The 20112-nt window shown below is 43.6% G+C and overlaps 1 protein-coding gene across 2 annotated transcripts in view; it reads right to left on the bottom strand.

Moving 5' to 3' along the window:
• Nucleotides 1–20112, bottom strand: part of RFX3 (regulatory factor X3) — a 299582-nt gene that overhangs the window by 121555 nt on the left and 157915 nt on the right. The window lies entirely within an intron of this gene.

Raw genomic sequence — 20112 nt, 5'->3', positions numbered from 1 at the left:
CTACCCTGGGGGTCTTTAAGAGGAGGTTAGATGAACACCTTGCTGGGGTCGTTTGACCCCAGTAATCTTTCCTGCCACGGCAGGGGGGCGGACTAGATGATCTACTCAGGTCCCTTCCGACCCTAGAAACTATGAAACTATGGAACTTTAAAAATTGTAAAGATATCAATATAACATTGCATTAAATTGACACACACACAAAGAGAGTGGTATTTCATTTTAATTGCAGAAAAACATGGAATTGGGGAAGGGGTTAAATCAGAGAATTAACAAATTTTAAACAGAGAAAACCAGGTCACCCTGGATACAAGGCAGGGTGGACTATTGATCTGAGGTGATGCAAAGAATTTTTTTTCTTTGGTGCTTTGTTGGGGTATCTTGCACACATGCTTATTATTAAAATAGCTACTGCTTTAATAATAGGATTTGGGGTTGGGAAGAAAGTAGGTTGGAAGGACTTTGGGATTTTTTCATCTTCCTCTGCAACAGTGATATAGATCACTTGCTAAGATCAATTGGGCATAGCTGATCTAATCAATTTCTCACCATTGCAAATGACTGATATCAGTAACACTTTGGGGTATTTTGTTTTCTGCCTGTGCCAAACAACAGTTTATTTTTATAAGAATTTCAATGTTTGAGTCTAAAAGAAAATCACTGGGCATATTATGTAGTTACGTGGCTGGAATGTAATAACCTATGACACAATAAGCCAGACTACATGACAGAGACTCTGGCCTACTGAAAAACCTGGGAAAGCTGACTATAGTCTCAGGGCCTCTGCTGTTATTCTGTAAAGTGCTAGCTCTAAAAATGAAGAGCTAGATGGAAAATAAGGACACTGACAGTGTGTATGGGGATGCAAAGTCACAAGCAATGCCTGGAGTTTATTCAGAATGAGCAAGCCAGGAACAGATTGGTCTCATGTTGGGATCCAAACAGCAACTTGTTGAGTGTCCAGCAGGAGTTTGCCTAGGGCTGTGACACCAAGTCATTCCACTGCTCAGGACAAAGTGTATTAATGCTTTATTGCTTATATACATTTTTTGGTAACATTTCTCAAAATATAATACCAGAAAGATAGCTTCAGAGGAAAAACAAGCTCCCTTACAGAATGATTCAGCTGCTGGCACATCAAAATTGCTGGGGTCGTTTGACCCCAGGACTCTTTCCTGCCGTGGCAGGGGGTCGGACTTGATGATCTACTCAGGTGCCTTCCGACCCTACTAACTATGAAACTATGAAAACAGAAAGCAGCTTGCTATCTGTTTCTGAATTCAATAATACAAAGTGCTGCTTTTAAAAAATAAGTTGACCACTGAATGCCTGACATCTGATTATAGACACCCCAATATTGTTATTAAGTTATTTCTAAGCACATCTGTGTTGTCACACTTTTCTTTGGAAGATGTATGCAATAACTATGACTAAAAACATTAGTGCTGAAAGGGTAAATCCTGTTATTTTTCTCCTGTATGTTTTCAGCATGTGTACATGCACACAGAGAATATATTCCCAGCTGACTCTATTATTAGATTCGATGTAGATGTCAAGACTCTGATCTGTTGACTTCTGAAAATTAGTGCTCCTGCCATCCCATAATGCCTCAGCATGTACCTGAACTGAACATGACCCTGAATTTTCTTTGAACTACCCTCTGGAATTATTTTACCTTGCCCATAGGTCTACTTGTATATCTGTTTTTGGTTTTTTAACTTTTATCCCATTTTTATTTATAATGTTTTCAAAACCATCTTTTCCTGTGCAAGGAATTTTTTTCCTGTTGCTATTTGTTTTTCGTTAAAAAACAGAGCAAAACAAAAAACCACAAAGAATGCAAAAAACCAATATATACCATATCATTATGAATTTTGAGGCTGTGCAAGAAGCTAAATTTCAAAAAAGTGTACTCAAGCAAATCCTCTAATTTCTTTATATCAGATTAGTTTTACATTATTTTCATGATCACCATTCTCTAGCTATAAAATAAAAATTATATTATAATTCATATTGCCAACTATAATTGCAAAATACTAACCTGGGATAATAAATTGAATAACTACATCATTCTATACATGTACCTAAAATGCTGGCACCTGAGTAAATACAGAGGAATACCACAGACCAAAATACTTTTAATGCACTTAAGTTTTTCTGTAGTTCTAGTCTACATAAAAAATAAAGGGACATAATTACAAATGTCAGAATTATTCATATTTTATGGGGACTATATTGTGCGAGTACTCATGTTCATCAGAAATTAATTATATCATATTTTGCAATATATTTTAATCTTACATGAAGACAGAAACATTAAAAGGTATTAGCATTGAGATGCTTAATATGGTGGACACGTGAATTTACTAGATATGTGAATGGTTAAACATTTAGTGTTCAAATGTTCACATACTAATAACTGGTAATAGCTTACAGGTTATTATGTAGCAGGGAAGTGTGGTGGGCGGGGAGGAGGCAGAGGGAAGCGGCATGGTGCCCCTAAAGGTGGCAGGGCAGGCAGGCAGAAGGGAGGAGCAAGGTAAGAGGGGGCACTAGTACCTAGTATGGCAGCAGAGCTGCGAGGGGCCCAATCCTTCATGTGGCAGTACAGCCTCAGCCCCTTTCTCACCATCCACCCCAAGGCATGCATGCACCCGCCACTAACAGTTAGCCAGGTCAGGGCTCCATGGATCCCAGAGCAGCTGCTTGCAGCCTCCTGGCTACTTGTAGCCTCCTGGCCACCTGCCACAAGTTGGTACAGGCTCTGGACACCCCTGCTGCCACAAGAAGGATTGGGCCCCTTGTAGCTTCCCTGTCATCTGTCCTGAGGTCTGTGTGCACTCACTGCTGGCAATGAGTCAGATTGGGACTCTGCAGACCCTGATGCATCCCCTTTCAGCCACTTTCCCAGCCCGCTGCTGCCACCCAAAGAACAGGTGAGTACAGGAGGGGACCAGTCCCCGTCAAATATCAGTTAACTAATTAACAAATTTACCTTTCATTAATGTGTCTACTATGAGTGCCATATTAATCTAACATGATCAAAAATCAAGAAATTCAAAATTCTGGCTCTACAGAAACTATACTGCAACCTTCTCTAAACATCATATCCTTTAAACATCTTGGCATGAACTATATGTCCAAATATGAAGAATGAACAAACAAATTTTATGCTGTCAGTTCTACCATTGATACAGGGAACAGATTCTCAAGCTACGGAAAGGCTTCAAAAGCTTCCATAACCAAGGCTCCCCATGACAAAAAAGTGTATTAACAGCAGACTCATTGAGTCAAGGATCCCTATTGGTGGAGAGCCAAAAATGCACTCTCTCAAATGCATGTTCGTTGGGCACAGATTCTTAATTTTTTTAAAGAGCCAAGATATAGAAGAGCTGATCAAATACCTTTACTAGCAACAATTCATTCCTTTTTAACCAAAGAGAAGGCAAAAAAGTGTGAAGAAAGGATAGGAAGATGGGCATCTCTATCTTTAGAGAACAAAATGCACAGGTACATCATTGTTCAGCTTTGCAGAATTCGATTTTTATTTTTTAAATATTTTGACAGATAATGTCAATGCTTACTTTTAAGCATTTATTTAGATTTTTATTGATTTAAATTTTCAGGATTGTGTACAATTACAGGCGTGGGGGACAGATAATATACTAATGACAGCACACTATTATTATAGTGCTGTTTAACTGCCCACTGCAAAAATCGTAACTACTATAGGACTGCCACCAGCTGAGCAGCAGAGCTGCCATCAGTCTTGCAGCTTACTCATCTGCTGTGTCACTTCCTCTGCCTTTGTTCTCAGTCCCCTAGGGTTCCTGAGAATTGCAGTCCAAACTATAATCATCATGGTTCTGTAGGACTGTTCCCCGTCATCACGCACTCCATCAGACATTTTTCTAACATTCCCTTTCTATTAATTTCGATTACTAACAATGGAAATATTTTTTGTCAATCTGTAAGCATGAAGTGAAATGGATGTTTATCAATATTTACTGCTAAAAACTGAATCCTGTCAAGCCTAATCATATTCTTTCCTTCAAAAATCATTTATAGCTAACCTAATGCAACGTATACTCTGTATATAGAATACCTAAATTATCCCTGTTTAAAAACCAAGCAAACTATAAAAATGTACATTAAAACATAGATGAACGATAATAGCGTGCAGAAATTCCATTCTATTATAGGAATAATTCTGACACATCATCATGTTATCAAATTTTGAATTACTTTGAAACTTCTAAGATGTGTCAAGAGCTGAAAGATAAATATGTAACTGCATTAACCAACATTGCCTTTGTATAAGGAGACAAACAGTGCACATACTTGATGATCAACCCAAGATTTTTTCCTAATGGAAAGAGAGGTGGTCTTCATAAGAGCAGGGATGAATGTTTGTGGTGTTAGGCCAGAAAAATTTCAATTTAGGAAACTATTTTGCCTAAGTAAATTTCCTCTGCAGTTGATATAGCATTATTCTTTAATTCTGGGTTAACCTGTTGTGTGTTATGCACTGTTATATACATAATAGATTCAACCCCAATAGTGACTGTGTTTTAACGATGGCAGAAGTGATAACTATAACCTAGATCTTTCACTTCATAGGGTACTGAGTGTCTTACAAAATACTCTGTGATTATGCAAATGCAAGGTAATATGATTATTATGCAAGAGCAAGTTATTAGTTGGAAGGAATGCTAATCCTTAAACTTAATGACTTATGGCATTATCCACTTGCTGGAGATAAAAATGTAGGGGACAGATTATCCCACATCTGCCTGTTGTGAGGCCCTCATACCTTCCTCTGAAGTAGGTGGCACTGGCCACTTTCAAAGGCCAGATATTAGACGGGACAGACCTTATGCCCGACCCAGTACTGCAATTCCTTCATTCCTATCACTGCAGAAGAAACTTCACTAGAGTTAAAGCTGCAGGAATACTTCAGTAGTTTTAAACACACCTTTGAAAAGTTAAAACAGAACAACAAAAAAAACCTAGAAAATGCAGCATTATGCTTCACTTCTCAAATTAGTAACCAAACTATATTTTGTCTCCCTAGAAATGCCTACTTACCCTCTTCCTTTCTTCACATGTACAGTTTTGAAGATATGAGCCACATAGCAATGGTTTTATGTTTTTTCATATAGTTATGTCGCCCTTCTTAGTAGGATATTTTAGTATTTTTCTAATAGCATGATATGGACTTGTGAAGTTTTATTAGGAGACAAACCAGCTTTGTATCTAAAAACACTTTAACAACTGGCTGCCATATGGAATCATGTCCTGCAAGAGGCAGAACATTCTCTATGAGGAGACAAATGACATCAACAGTTGGCAGGAAAGGATATATGACTTCAGCATGCTATTTATCTATTCTGCAATTTTAAAATTCTTTCCTGTGTATTCTGAGACCATGAAGGTGGCCAAAAACAGCATAAGAACTATATGAATAAGCTTAAGACACTCTGCTTTTGGTGATTACTGCTATAAATAATTTTTGTAATACATGGGTGAGATAGTATAGGTTTTGGATTCTTTCTGGGTATAGTTAGAGAAACTAAATTAAGGGAGTTTAGATGCCTTGTCTACGAACGTCAACATTAACAACTCTGCTTTTATTCAAATCAGGCATCAGAATGAGATGCCTGAGTAATGGAGTACTATTTACTAAAGAAATGTACACTACTCGAGGCTTTGCATATGACATCTACAGAAATAAAAGGAAGCCAGAGAGGCTGCTTTTGCCCTTGTAGAATGAACTCCAGGAAGTACTAGATTAGATAGTTCACACACTAATTTAATGGAATCTGATACCTCTTTCAAAATTATCTGGTTGAAATTACTTGACCTCTTGATCTGCTAGCAATAGAAATGCAAGTCTAGGAAATATTCTATTAATTCCACTGCAAATAAAAACCTGAAAGACATGTGAGATGTACAAGGCCATTTTACCTTTGGTGAATGGTCTTTAAGAAATAAAACAGGTAAATATATAAGCTGATTTTAGTGAAAAACCAACAGCTTTTAGAAAGAAGCTTCAAGTGTTTCTTAAAGAAAAGATAATATATGGTAGTCTGGGCATGAAGGCGTCTAATTATAGCACAAAGATTTGGTGAAATAATTACTACAAAAACTGTATTTTTAGACAAATGAATTAATAAACATGATTGGCTAGTGGTTTGTATGGAGGATCCCTCAGACTAGTATACATCTCATCAAGGTTCCCATCAAGAGGATTTCATGTTAGGGAAAGTTTCTGATAAGTCCCTTTTAAAACTTCTCTCAAAAAGATGAGATTAAGAAAATACTTTTTTATCTGGTAGATGAGGTGTCAAAATATTTCAAAATATGAACACGCTTTGATCTTACTGATACCTTAGAGATCTTCAAAAACATATATTCCAGGATGCTGGGAATAGAAATTGGAATGTACAACTGTCCTAAGATGACCACACAGAGGTAAGAGGGAAACTGCAACATATGTACATCTTGTCAAATGCTTTATTTTCTGAACAAAAATATTTTCTACAGCCATGGAACAAATTCTGGGTGCAGACAGAAATGCAGCTCCAAGCTGTAACTCAGAACAATTTCTGCAAACTGTACTGTGTTACATTACCCCAGATCAAACAGAAGTTCACTGATGGTTCTAGGGGAAAAGGGAATTTAGCAGTGAGCTGGGAGCCTGCAGCCAGGTTCCCATAGCAACAGCCAGGTCTCTCTGCCAGTGATCCCTGATTCTGAAATGGGAGGGGGGGAAAGGCAGCAGAGGGAGCTTGTTTTTGGGCTCCCCAGCTACTGCTGAAGGGTGGAGCGGGTGATTTAGATCCCCCGCACCTTGGGGGGCTTCAATACACCTGCGCCCCCCTCCAGGGGATGTGGGTAGGTTCTATATAGAGACTGGCCCAGAGCCCACGTGGGCAGGGCGTGCTTGGCCAGGTGGATGGGATGGGACACAGGCAGGCAGCAGCATCCAGGAGCAGGACAGACAGGTGGGGCCAGGGCTGGGATCTTGGGGAAGTGACAGCATGAGGCTGGAGCCTGGGACACAACCATGACCTTCTGCCCACACATCCTTGTGATGGATGCCCGGTTCCATGGACAGGAGTGTGCCAGACGCAGACTGCAGCTCTGCCCTGGGCCCCAGCCCCATGCTGTCACTGCCCCAAGGTTCCAACCCAGGCCCTGCCCACCCATCCTGCTCCCAGATGATACTCTGCCAACAACCTCATCCCATCCACCCAGCCAACCTCATCCCATCCAGCAGGCCAAGCTCTGCTTGTGGGGGTCCTGGGCCAGGACTGCCACGCAGGACAGCACAGGGCCAGAGCCACTTAGGGAGTTTTGGTGAGCAGGTCGAGGTGCTGACCCAGCCTGCAACAGCTCACCAAAACTCCCTGGGTGGCTCTGTAGCCCAAATAATTCAAATAATTGCCCTCCCCTGTTACAGACTAACCAGTGTAGGTAGATATACACACCCACCCACCCACCTCTCTGTATATGTTTACCCATTCATACACAAACACAGAGATATATGTACGCGTGTGTAATATTATACACACACACACACACACACACACACACACACACACACACACTAGGGCTGTCAAACAATTAAAAAATTTGATTGTGATTAGTTGTGCAATTAAAAAAATTAGTTGCAATTAATTGTAGTTTTAATTGCACAGCTTAAAACTCAAAATTATGCACAGAAAAACTCAAAATTATGCAGGTACTTTGTATGGTTGGGGGGTGGAGGTGGCATGCTTGTGGTGGGGGGGATTTGTGAAGGTGTAGGGGGCTGTGGGTGTGTGGTGGGGCTTGGAGCCTGGGGAGGCGGTGGTCGCCACAGAGGGTTCTAGAGCCTGGGTTGTAGGGAACCCTGCATGGCGTGGGAGGATGCAGGGTACTGTGGGTCAGGAGTGAGGGGCAGCAGCAGTTCTGGGGGAGCTGTGGCTTGGCAGTGAGAGGCAGGGGCAGGGCACAGGCATATCACTGCCCTTCCCCCTCCTCCCCCCACACATACATATTACCCCTGCCACAGAAGTCCCCTTTTTTGAAACTGGAAATATGGTAACCCTACAGGAATGCAGTCCAGCGTATAGAGCAGTGGATAAGTCTGTGGAGGGGAAGGGCTGCAGGGGAGGGGTGGCTCCTTGTCACTGTGTGCACCCGCAGGGGAGGCATGAGGTGCATGTGCCCCCCAGATTTATGTGCAGGGCAGAGACAGGATGCCCACTACGGGCTGGAGCTCTGCACCCTGCTGTCTCTGCCCTGGGAGCGGCATACTGGCCACAGGTCCCCTGCCCACCTGGCAGCGGGAGGCACAACGTGGCATCACATGGCTCCTGGGGCAGAGGCAGCAGGGTGCAGAGCCCAGGCCCATAGCAGGCAGCCCACCTCTGTCCCCACGCACAAATCCGGGGGGGGCCACATGCCCCCCATGTCTCCCCCAGAGGTGTGCCCCACCATGCATCTGGACAAGCCCCCTGTGCTCTGGACTCACCCTGGCCACAGCGGACCAGCCACAACCCACATGAACAGCCCCAACCCTGGCATGCCCCACACCTGCTCCAGACTCACCAGCCCACACTGAGCAGTGGCAGCGGTCAGACAGAAGCTGCTGCTCAGCACAGAGGAAAAGTAGCCTCTTCCCCTCACTTCTACCAGTCCCTTCTCGCTGCAGCTACCCGGAGCTCACGCCCAGGCTGCCCTGAGGCTCCTCTGCACTACCACTACTGTCCTGCTGGGCAACCTGGAGGTGGTGGTGACGACAGCAGAAGAGAGGAACCACAGGTCAGACCAGGTGCGAGCTCTGGGAGGCTGTAGCAAGAAAGGCCTTGCAGGGGGATGGGGAGGGACCGCTTTTCCCACTGTGCTGAATAGCAGCTTCTACCCGACCACTGTTGCTGCTGCTCAGCAGTCTGGAGTAGGTGCAGAGTGGCCAGGGTCAGGGTTCTGCACATGGGTTCCAGCTGATCTAGAGCTGGTCCACTCTGCTGGTCAAAACGATGTGCGCGATTAAAAAAAAATAACACATTAATTTATTTTTGCGTTAACTGCATACATTAACTGCTATTAATTGACAGCCCTAATATCTCTCTCTCTATATCTGTATATATAATATCAAGCTTTCACAGGCTGATGAAGTGAGCTTCAGCTCACAGAAGTGTCTGATCTAGTTATATAAAATCTACTTTGGATAGCCCATATGGTGCAGGGCAAACATGTAGACATGTCTATGTACGTGTGTGCATGTGTATCTATCTATCTGTAGATTTTGTGAGCTGAAGCTTACTTCATCAGCTCATGAAAGCTTGATACACAACACACACACACACTCACTCTAATATAATAAAGGGCTTAGTCCATCTGTCTGTCCATAACACTCTTAAAGCACTCTTATTGGTTACTGAAACAACCAATCAGAGTGCTCCAAGAGCGTCAGGGACAAGAGGCAGCAGAATGCCTCATCACCCCCCACATGCCCTTGCTCCCTAAAGGTGGCAAAGTGCCGCAATGACAGCAGAGCCAGAATGGCGGGGGGGGAGGGGCAAGGCCAGCACCGCTGGCCTCACCCCTCCCCCCTGGCCCTGCTCCTTGGAGACAGTGGTGGCATGGGGTGCTGGCAGAGTGGGACAGAGGGGACAGTGGGGCAAGCTTCCCCTCCCCTGCTCCTGGGAGGCGGTGGCAGCGGGGGGTGGGGGTAAGGGTTAGCAAGCTCCCCCCCCACCCTGTCCCTGCCCCACCCTCTCCATCATTCTTGACAAGCAATTCACTAGTATATAAAACTGTCCTGAAAGTTGCATGTGCACTGTACTTGCAACAAAGCTTGTTCCTTAAAATGAATGAAAAAAATTATGTTAAGGGAAAAGTTGCATCATAGTTTCATAGTAGGTAGGGTCGGAAGGGACCTAAGCAGATCATCTGGTCTGACCCCCTGCCATGGGCAGGAAATGATGCTGGGGTCAAATGACCCCCAGCTAGGTGGCTGTCTAGCCTCCTTTTGAAGACCCTCAGGGTAGGGGTGAGCACCACTTCCCTTGGAAGTTGGTTCCAGCTTCTAGCCGCCCTGACTGTGAAGTAGTGCCTCCTGATATCTAGCCTGAATCAATGCTCAGCCAATTTATGGCCGTTGTTCCTTGTTACCCCCCGGTAGTGCTCGGGGGGAACAGGGAGTCTCCCATTGCCTGCTAGTTCCCCTTGGCAAGTTTATAGGCAGCCACTAGATCCCCTCTCAGCCTTCTCTTGTGGAGGCTGAACAGGCTATGGGGGTAGCTTCTCCCCATAGGGCCTGCCCTGCTGCCCCCTAATCATGAGAGTGGCCCTCCTCTGGACCCTCTGAATGCTGTCCACATCCCTCCTGAAGTGCGACGCCCAGAACTGTACGCAGTACTCTAACTGCGGCCTGACTAATGTCACACAGAGGGGGAGGATCACCTCCTTGGACCTGCTCGTGATGCATCTGTGGATGCATGACAAGGTGCGGTTAGCCTTCCTGACCACGTCCCCACAATGGCAGCCAGTGTTCATCTTGGAATCAGTAGTGATTCCAAGATCCTTTTCTGCCTCTGCACTGACGAGAAGGGAGTTCCCCAGCCTGTAGGTATGCTGCTGGTTCTCCCTCCCCAGGTGCAATATAATTTAGGGGAGTTTGAAAGAGGACAGAGCTAGACTGTTCTCAGTGGTGACAGATGACAGAACAAAGAGCAACAGTCTCAAGTTGCAGCAAGAGAAGTTTAGTTAGATGTTAGGAAAAATGTTGTCACTAGGAGGGTAGTAAAGCACTGGAACAGGTTACTCAGAGAGGCTGTGGACTCTCCATCCTCGGATATTTTTAAAACGCAGCTAGAAAAAGCTTTGGCTGGGATGATATAGTTGGGGATGGTCCTGCTTTGAGCAGGCAGTTGGACTAGATGACCTCCTGAGGTGTCTTCCAACCCCAATTTTCTATGATTCTATGATTTACATGCACACGCACACACACACTTTGATTAGTCTACAAGGTGTAATTCCACCCTGTCTTCTACTTGACTTCCAACTAACACAGCTAACTATATCTCTGCAATAAGAGAGAGACAGACAAAAGAAATTCTTCTCTCTCTAGGCCCCTAAAACAATCTCATGAGCACACACACTTTATTAGAATTAGAAGCAGAAATTAAGTATGTGGGGATCTCGTAACAATGAACCTGCCATGCAGGAGAGCCCAGTTTGATTCCCAGACCCACATATAATACAGCTATCAAGGTACCGAACTCCAGACTCGGTCATGCCTCTGGATTCTGTCTCAATGGTCTGAAGCAGGAATTGAAGGTCTGGGCAGCCTCCACTCTTCCATGCTCTTGCCTAGGTGTATATGTCGAAGGTCTGGGTGACTTGTCATGCATACACCATGATCCAGAAGGATCAACAGTTGCCATTAGAGAGAGAGAGACAAGGATCACTGATTTCCATGTTGGGAGGGATCAAACTCTGACACTTAGATCTTCCCTAAGATTTGTCATAGGAAGAATCATGATTGGAGGAAGGTAGCTTCATGCCTGCTGCTGGAATAGGTTTTTTGGCAAATATCTATTAAAAACTTATGCCAGAACTTGGTTTTGTGTTTCTAATTGGAAGAAGGCCACTGCAGTACCTCTTTATTAGGCACTTAAGTGTTCCCTTTATTCACCACTGAAGTGATAGGGGGACTGGCAGCTGCGCAGGAGCCTGGGGTTGCTGGTTGGACAGCACTGTGTTAAAGCATGCCTCAGTAGATGGGTGTACTTGGGCAATGAAATAGCCCAAACCTGAACTGATGCAAGGAGCAGTTTAATACTGGCTGTCAACTTCCTGACTTCAGGAGAACCACAAGTTTTGGGATTATAACTCCTTTCCACAGATTCTCCTACTAGTGCTTTGGGAGCTGATAGAGATAAAATCTTCTGTATTAATAAGCTATTCCTATTTAGACAGAGAAGAATTATCAAACATGAGTGCTCCGAATCCCCCTGAAGAGGAGCAAGAAAATCAGGTTGGAGTTAAGGAAATTTTGGAAATGAATTAAGTAAACTTTTCATGCCCAGTACCAATAGGCCAGTACAGCCAGGAAGCTTGTTCATAAAGGTAAAATGGAATGAAGAAACAGAGGATGGTATCAAGCAATATGTCTTGCTCTATAATCATAATCTGTTGTGCCTTATATCCCTCTCTAAAAAGTGCCTGAGTCATAGAAATAAACTCTTGGGAAGATGGGAAAAACCTCATCACTATCACCAGAAGATGCACAGGAATGTAAAACACACCCATATAAAGAATGTACTAAACTTTTAGGTGAGCCATACATAGTATATAAGGGTACCTAATTGTTGATGAGGAAGTCTTTCATATTTTCTCAAATGGTGATGTAAAAGCCAACTGAGGAAAGTCAGAAATACAGAAATGGCCAAATCCCTTGCTGCGATACAGGTGAATGTTAATCATCATGGCATAGCATTCATTTCTATTAGTACCCAGGTTTGTGTCAGTTTAACTGGAACTAATTGCAAGGTATGAGACAATAGCATTAGAGGGTGTGAACAGACATACCATATTGTCTTTCATATAATATGCCCCTAAATATAACACACACAATTCTTGGAAGATTCAAAAAAGGAAAAAAGATCTTACCTTGGAGTACAGGTAAGTACCTGAGGTCTGGGGTCTTTGGGGGACCAGGGCTAGTGGCTGGGGACTGTGGGTTTGGGAGCTAGGGCTGCACGCTGGCCCTGACCCTGTGATCCAGCCTAATCCGGCTGTGGCCAGTACTGGGGGCCATGCAGTGGGGCACATTCTGGCTGTGGCTGGGGGCTGTGCAGAAGGGCCCAATCCAGCTGTGGCAGGGTTGCGGATGTGCAGTGGGTCCAACCCTGCACAGCTGTCTCTGGAGCTACATGCTGGGTCCATCCAGTACAAAGCCCCGGAGCCAGTGTGCACTTCTGGATTTAGCGTGAAGCGTCCAACCTGGTACATAGTTCCAGAGCTAGTGCCTGAGGTCCAGTCACAGGCCAACCCTGTTTGCCAGCCTGAACCAGTACATTGTTGGGGATGGGGGCTTCCCATTGGTCTGGATACCTGGCAGTAGAGCAAGGGTGAGAGGCAGAGTGGAGGCAGCATTAATTGGCATGCCAACCCAGTGGCATCCCCCACCTCTGCTGCCAAATGTCTAGATCCACAGGGAGTGTTTTTCTTGCATATAATTCACATCCCAATTTTCCCCAGCTAGTTTGAGGGAAAAGGTACACATTTTATGCTAAAAAATACAGTAACAATCGAAGGGTTCAAAGAATGTCACTGATTGGGAGCCAGTTCACAATTGTCCCTGGGGAGGACAGAACCATTGCCTTTTAGGGATTGTGCTGCTGCTGAAATGCCACAAAGGGGTTGTAGAGCACCCAGGCCACCCTGCCTTCCAGGTCTCAGTTTCTCTAGGATGCCCTTAAAAGGGGAGGAAATAACCAGATTAGCTGGATTCCAAGAATGAGGAATATGCCATTACCCACAACTGAAATTTTCTGCTTCCCCTTCTCAAAACACTGAGTTGAAAAGATTCATTAGGTTGAATAAAGGAAACTATTAAGAATTTACCAAAATCCATATAGTTGACTGCGGGTGCACAAGTGAGGGTGTGGGTGTGTCCAGGCTTCTTACCCAGCTTCTTAAAATAATAAGAACAACAATCTAATCTACTCAGACCTTCACAGCAATGTTGATTCCTCATACATTCACTACTTGGCCAATGTGTCAAAAGCTGCATTTGCTCTATGGATGTAGCAAACATCTCCATGGATGCTAAACTGATCTATCAGCACACTGCTAAGGAAGTCACAGGAAGTCACTTTCATAGTTTTTAGGGGCCCACACAAAACTTGTATGGCACATATCTTTTGCTGGGTGCCATCTAATACACAACCCTGGCCTTCATTTAACTAGACCTGAGCCCAAAATTGTCTACAGCCACCACAGAGTCAGCAACAAATATCTGCAAGTCTTCTTTGGAAAGCTCTCTTATTGTAATCATCCATGCAGACTACCTTGTGGGGCATTAAGTGATTATTTTTTATTTTGTATTCAGTTCTGCAAAACTAAACAGTGTTCCAGTTACAGAATCTCACACCAATTGCAATATTACCAGCTGTCTTTTTCATAAGTGCTGCATTGAACAGAGTGAGCAAAGTCAGTCCCAAAGACCCAACCTAATGTCACACTTCACTAGAGACACAGAATGGAGCTCCATATTATTCCATGTAGCTGATGCAAGGCCCTGAGAAACTTTTCAGGACACCCCAGCTTGCCCAAGAGGCTCCAGAGGCCAGATTAATTGATCATATCAAAAGTTTTCTGAATGCAATGAAAGCCACTTAGACATGATTAAAGGTTTATTTGTGATAAGTCTCCTGGATCTCTCATTCAACAAAAATGTCCACCCCCATCTCACTATAAAACTGCAATGAAATTGGGAACTTGCTATCTAGTTTATGCAAGAGCATTGGTGAGGAATACGTGAGTCAATATTTACCAATAATTCCTAACAAGATCTGATTTATTTTTCCCTTACAGATTTTAACTACAGTCACATCTTCACATTTCATCCCAGATTTGGTAGAAAAGCTTATGTACCTTCCCAGTCAGGAGTACATACCTTAATTTACAAACTTTTGCTAGACATCTTGTCTGAGATGCATTTAACAACACAACATCCACAACATTAGCCTGAGTATTCAAGAGAACCTGAAAATTCCACTGCTGTTGCAACTGTGTGCTGACAGGATCAATAACAGGCACTTATCACTACTGTCCCTTGCTTGCGTCAATACATCATAAGCAAGGCCTTACACATAAGCCTTACGCTCCACAAAGAACTGCTGGATGGCATGCATATCAACTGCTACAGTTTATCTGTTTTGACATTCTACTTGTCAGATGTCCTGTGTTTGACAGAGCTGGATACAAATTTCACAACAAATCTCTCTGTAATCTTTCACTGATAGACAGAATCAGGTTTGCCTAGAAATTTTCAATGGACCATCCATCCTCTTGCTGTGTAAGAGCAATTTTGGATGACATAACTGGCAATAAATCAATCCTGGTGGTGTAGTCACAAATGCAATGTTTTACTCAGTTACATAATGCACAGTGTCCTGGCTTTACTCCACATCATACCAACTGGTACTTCTATAAGGACGCTGCCGCAGTCAGAAAAAAGACCATTACACTTTTTGTGTAACTGAAGAAACCCATTCATGTTTTAACAAATCCATAGCCAGCCTTCATAGAAACTTAGCTGCTATACTGCAACATTTGGGCTAAATTTGTGGGCTCCCCACAACAAAGAATCTATGTGCTAATTAGCTCTCTACTCATGACTGGAACTGGGTGTTCTTGTCATGAGTCCTGGGATCCTCCAAAAATGTATATGAAGATGAGGTTCAATTGTGGGAGTAAAAAGGAAATCCAGATGTATTCAATGTAGTGGCTTACTATGACTTCAAAAAGAGTTGGTGCTGAGGGGGACTGCATGCAGTGGGCACTACCATGTATCTTAAGATGGGCTGCACTAGCTTATCCTTGTTGTAGTTTCCCATCAGTATGTTTGCCCAATATGGGCCATATATTTTATAGTTGTGCTCGGTTTTGGCTGCATTTAAAATCAACTTCATAGGTGTTTTTTTATTACTGAGCACATACTGCTTTTGGCAGCAGATTAATGATAAGCAACATATTTAATAATGTTTCTTTGTATGCAAATGTAAGACAAGGGTTTTTCCCCCCATGCTGACTGAGGAGAAAAAACCCACATCTTGTATTCAAGTAAATACAGTAATAAAAGTATAGTTTTCTTAAAGCACCTTTTCTTAGAGCTACTCAGTCACCCAAATGTTTACCAAAGCATACTCATGCAACAGCTCTACTCTGGCCAGCCTGCCTGCAAGTTTCTGACTACAATTTTCACAGTATTACTCTGTCACTTAACCCTCCTGCTATGGCTGTCACCACACTGCCATCACGCTCTCATCCCATCATCATGTAAACACAGTGAAACAGCACACTTCCTATGACTATTCAAAGCACCTTCAGGACCAAACAAACTACTCAAGCATTTTGGTGACATCATATTGCCCTCAAAGAGCAGCACCCCCTCCTGCAATAATGCCTCAACGGCCATCGACCCATCTACTAGTACATATTATTGTACATAACCCTGTTATGAAAAGCAAATTATTAACTCTCATGGACATTTCAATAGACTTCATTATTTAAATATTTGAGTATTTCACATACCTTAATGAATCTACTTTCACAAAACTGCCAGGTGATAAAGAGACTATTACCATTCACATTTTACTATTAGGGAACTGAGGCAAAAAGAGATTAGGATCAAAAGTAATTTTGGGTGCTCCATTCACGCCATCTAGGACCAGAATTTTTAGAACACTAATTGTTACACAGCATTTTATATGTTCAAAGCACAGCCCCATTGACTAGCTGTAGGTCTGAGTACTTAACACTTGAAGGAAAAAAATCAGACCTCAGGGTCTCAAGTCAGGCAACCAAAAACTCTCTAATGCGCACGACAATATTCTATTGTATTAATCATAGTATCTTCTTTTCTCTTCCCACAATCAATTATCACATTCACTATACCTCTTCCAACTTTTTGCATAATGAAGGAGAATTACAATGGACAAGTCGCTTGTAACCCTGCTTCACATTCAGAGAAAGTCCATCCTGCTCAAGGCAGTCCTGAAAAAAGTATAATTAACAATTGTATTTTAATGCATGTGCACAAGGGGATTAACAAGTAACCATAATCCTAACTTTTAAAATGGGAGTTCTCTGAACAATAGTGTTTATCAGGGATGAGCTTATATTCTTGTGTCAGAGTATAAAGAGAAAAGCAAACAGCACTCTCAATTCCATTGCAACTTGAAGTTTATGTTTGTTGAAGTCTCCAAAAATAAGATACATAAGATGCTCTTTTAAGCATCGACAGCTCTACGAACCAAAATTACTGAAGATTAAGTCACATTCAAAGAAGAAAGAATGATGTCTTTGTGACTACCCATCAGCAAACAGTATCTATTCCAGATGGCAGAATGAGAAATTTCAGCTATGTTACTTGAATTTTAGTAGTGTTCTTCCAAATTTGGCATCTGACCCAGCAGCTAAGTCCAAGACATATTTTTACAAATAATTTGATGAATTTCAGTAAATTACTTCCAGATTTTGGATGCTGGTACTCTCTTGAAAGAGACAGAGGATGTCTGCCTCCTTAGCTCTTTGCAAATGCTATGAGGGACAATCTGGATGGTTTGGTTCTGTCAAAGTGATAAAGGGAACCTCTACAAACATCCAGTGTGAACCTTCTCTCCTAATGAAGAAGGGAGTGTCTGTGAAATATCATCTGTAACAAGAACTGACCTGGAGTCAATCATGACTCCTATCTGCTCCTGTAAATAGAGGTGATTTTCGTACATCACCAGGAGGTCTAGCTGGAAGAACAAGGAGAAAGCTATTATAAGCTTACTACCATCTCCTCCTGGGATCTGTCCCAATCAGTTAATCATCTAGTGAAGAGTTGGTATAGATGCTCTTTCTTTATGCTGGTGTTGACTCTAGTTGGTCTATTTCTGGCTTGTCCAACATGCAGCCCGCCAAGCCATTTTCTGAGGCCCGAGGTGCTACAACGGGAAACGAAAGTAAACACTGTTTACTTTCGTTCCCACCCCTTGTCCCTCCCCCAGCCCCTCAGCAGCTTCCTAATGGCTGCTGAAGGGCTGGGGAAGGGACAAGGTTCCCACCTACATTGCATCAGCTTGACATTGCCAACGCAGTGAGTGTGGGAAGAGAAGTAGCCAGCAGTGAAAGCGTGGGTTATTAGTGCGGTGTGGGGTGGTCCCTGGGTGGAACTTGCACTGGCCAGCACTGTGGGCAGCGAGCAGAGCCTGGCTGGGCACACATGGGGTGAGGGAAGCAGGGACAAACCCCCCTCCCCACCCCCCGGTCAACTTCCCTCACGCTAAACCATCGCTTACACCTGGCTCTGTCCCTTGGGGCTGTGGCAGGGGAGAAGGAGGCATCATCCTGGGGCCCCCGCGACTGCCCTGCTCTGCGCTCACCTGCGTGGTTCATCTTCCCGATGGCGGGCGGAGAAGTTGCAGCTGGGGGCTGCCTGAACACTGCCCTATGCCCAGCTCGCAGGTCCCTGTGTGAGTGCATGGTGCCAGCCCGGGCTCACTGTGCCACCTCCACCTGCTCCGCCTCCTCCTCCTCAGCAGAGGAAGCCCCCGCCCCCCCCCCTTTTTTTTTTTCCTGGCTCCGGGCTGGGAGCTGCCGGGCAGGCTTGCAAAAAATCGGTGGGGCCTGGGGCGGGGGGGCTTGGGTGGCCTGGGTCCTTGCCCAGTGGCTGTTCCACCTATAGAGCCCAGGACGTGTGGGCTGTAGCACCAGGGCCCTTGCCCGGCTCCTCCTGTGCATCCATAAGAAGATTTGTTCTTATAACTCGAAAGGACCCCATTAAAGGTGGAAGTGACGGGAAGTTCTGTGGCACCCTTGTAAGATTGTCTCATCCAGTCTGACATCCGGTGTAACATAGGCCATAGAATTTCACCTGCTGAATTTCACTGCTTCCTGTGAGGTCTTTGAATATGGCTCGCCCGCCCACTGGGGGATAAAAAATTCATGATCCAGCCCCACATTCAAAAAGGCGGACACCCCAATCTTGTTAGTCATTTCAAAAGACATGCAGTGCTATGGAAAGTGTGAATGGCAAACTTTTGTATTAAAAATGGCTGTGCCCTTTGTTTAACGTGCGCAAAAGAACCTGTTTTTTTCCTAGCCACAATTGTTAGTGTTTGGTAAAAATGTTTAAAACAATTCAGCCTCTGGCAGATATACCACATGGAAAATTACCGCCCAAATGACAAAAGTTTTTTGAAGTTATAAGACACTAAAAAATATAAGAAGCATTGAGCAACCTTAATAGGCAGTGCTATCCATGAACAGATCCAGGATCACAAGAAGAGGGTACTGCTACATCCCTCTGGCTGCATGGCAACACACACTGAAGGAAGTTAATTACACAGGCTGTATACAGCCAAAAGGGGTTTGGACACATCCCCTTCTCCTTGATCCTGGATGCCAGTGAGCTCAGAGAGCCGAGTATGAACAGCAGTGGCACTCACCCCTCAACTCAGGAGCTGTATGAAAGCCAGGGATTTAGCCAGCCCTCATGCTAATCAGCTAGTGAGCTCAGCTCATGCACTGCACAGCCAAAGGAAGATACAACCATGCTGCCATAATCCCTGGATCTGCCCCAGGTGCTATCTATAATAGAGTGAATAGATGAGGGAGCAGGATGGATAAGAGAAAAGGAAACCAAGCAGCAAGGGATTAAATGTTAGGGGGTAGAGAGAAAAGAAAGCCACAAGATTGCATAGGAAGAAAAGACAACTGTGTAGCACAGGCAGACACCGAAAGAGGAAACACTGGAAGCGTCTCCACAGATGAAAGTAGGAGCAGGGTATCAGAGTACGGTTATCAGCTGGCAGAGAAGCTTGTGCTTGAGAGAAAGGAACTTGGTAGCAGTGAAGCAACTTTAGGGGAGCAAAAATAACACAACGAATGGAAAGAGATTTAAATGAACAGCAACAAAAGACAGCATTACTCTTAACTCCTCCCCTTGGTAGAGAGAAAACACCTGTATTGGTAATTGTGTTTCATGACATCACACTATCTTTCCATCAGTAATTGCGGCAGTAATTGTATTGTATTGTGCAAATGCAAGTAAGGTTATAATTGGAAGAGAAGGCATGCCCAAAATCCTCTATTAACCACAGTCGCATTATGTCAAAACTAGATAACCTTTCTATATAACCACAGAACTATTTTGAAAAGTTATAGAATACTGTAGATGTCATTGTTAAACATCCTCTATAATAACAATTACTAAAATGTACCTGCATTAATTTTAAGGAAAATGTTCTCTCTCCAAATACACTTAAATGATCTAAATTCAGCTCCTGTTTTTTTCCCCAATAATTATTTCAAATGATACTAGGAACTAAGTTTTAAACACTT

The sequence above is a fragment of the Gavialis gangeticus genome, unplaced genomic scaffold (genome assembly GCF_001723915.1).
Source record: "Gavialis gangeticus isolate Ggan-Ray unplaced genomic scaffold, GavGan_comp1, whole genome shotgun sequence".
NCBI classification, from domain to species: Eukaryota; Metazoa; Chordata; order Crocodylia; family Gavialidae; genus Gavialis; species Gavialis gangeticus.
This window is presented reverse-complemented; position numbering and strand designations above follow the sequence as displayed.